Raw genomic sequence first — 451 nt, forward strand, 5'->3', positions numbered from 1 at the left:
TGAACAAGATATAATCCTCACAGTACTTGCTAATTTCAGTCTAGCCAGTTGGGTGTCTCTTGCCAAATAGGATATTTTTGTTTCGAAGTGGCTGCCTGCTACTGTACCGTGGCAGTAGAGTGGCCAGCAAAGTGGACTTAAGGTGATCGCGCACATTTCGGGAAATATGATTAAGAAGAACTTCTTGTTTGCCGTTCGTGGTTTGACTTTTCGCGAGATGAAAATGTCAGTGAGTGTTTAAGAGTTTATCACCTAATGGAATTACGATTTGCAGAGGCCAATTATTATAAAATCCCGTGATGTAGACCTTCTTCTGGCCCACGCAAAGTTACGAATAGCGTGAGCACACACACACACACTCGCTCACAAAAATGCCAAAACCAACAAATCCGACGACCAAATTCAACAAATAAAAACGTATTATTAATATTCACATATATATATATATATT

The sequence above is a fragment of the Nicrophorus vespilloides genome, unplaced genomic scaffold, assembly GCF_001412225.1.
Source record: "Nicrophorus vespilloides isolate i.1.1-1 unplaced genomic scaffold, Nicve_v1.0, whole genome shotgun sequence".
Taxonomy (NCBI): domain Eukaryota; kingdom Metazoa; phylum Arthropoda; class Insecta; order Coleoptera; family Silphidae; genus Nicrophorus; species Nicrophorus vespilloides.